We start from the raw sequence: 624 nt of genomic DNA, 5'->3' as shown, positions 1-624 counted from the left end.
ATAGCTGTTGTTAATAAAGTGGAGATTGGACTTGATCAGAGATTGGCCATGCCTGATGTGCGTATATACCTATTCACACCTTTCACACACATTTGCATTCTAAAGAATCTGAAAGGGGTCATTGTATACATAAATCTTTACTGTGTCCTTATCACAGGACTCCTATGTGCTGGATTATTTTGGGAATCTGAGTGAGTACCTGCACACTGGGGCGCCAGTTTACTTTGTGGTAGAGGATGGACATGACTACAAAACATCAGAGGGTCAGAACGCAGTGTGTGGCGGAGTGGGCTGCAACAGCAACTCTCTAGTCCAGCAAATTTATACCGCATCTCTCTTGAATAACTTGTGAGTGACACTTTTTGACACCTTTCCAGTGTTACTTTCAGTACTTTCAGTAAAGCAGTCTTATTTTGGTATCAGTAGCCGCGCTTCCATTACCCTTCAAAATGAAATTGTGAAAATTGTGAATTGAAAATACGCCTAATTGAAAAATGTCTATTTTGCAAAAACTTCCATATATCGCAAAAAAAGTTTTTAAGCTTGCATGAGGTGGTTTTTCAGAAAATGTGAAAAAGGAATATATCGCAAAACTGCAATGGAAACGGGTTTTTTTTTTTTTTT

At 38.5% G+C, this 624-nt stretch overlaps 1 protein-coding gene across 1 annotated transcript in view; it reads left to right on the top strand.

Moving 5' to 3' along the window:
- The window catches only part of LOC107708536 (Niemann-Pick C1 protein-like), a 34,796-nt gene that overhangs the window by 26,600 nt on the left and 7,572 nt on the right, over positions 1-624 (top strand). The gene's annotated exons all lie outside the window — the stretch shown is intronic.

This window comes from Sinocyclocheilus rhinocerous, unplaced genomic scaffold (assembly GCF_001515625.1).
Source record: "Sinocyclocheilus rhinocerous isolate Xijiao unplaced genomic scaffold, SAMN03320098_v1.1 scaffold1724, whole genome shotgun sequence".
NCBI lineage: Eukaryota > Metazoa > Chordata > Actinopteri > Cypriniformes > Cyprinidae > Sinocyclocheilus > Sinocyclocheilus rhinocerous.
The sequence above is the reverse complement of the archived record's forward strand: the minus strand, read 5'-3'. Positions and strand labels throughout refer to the sequence as shown.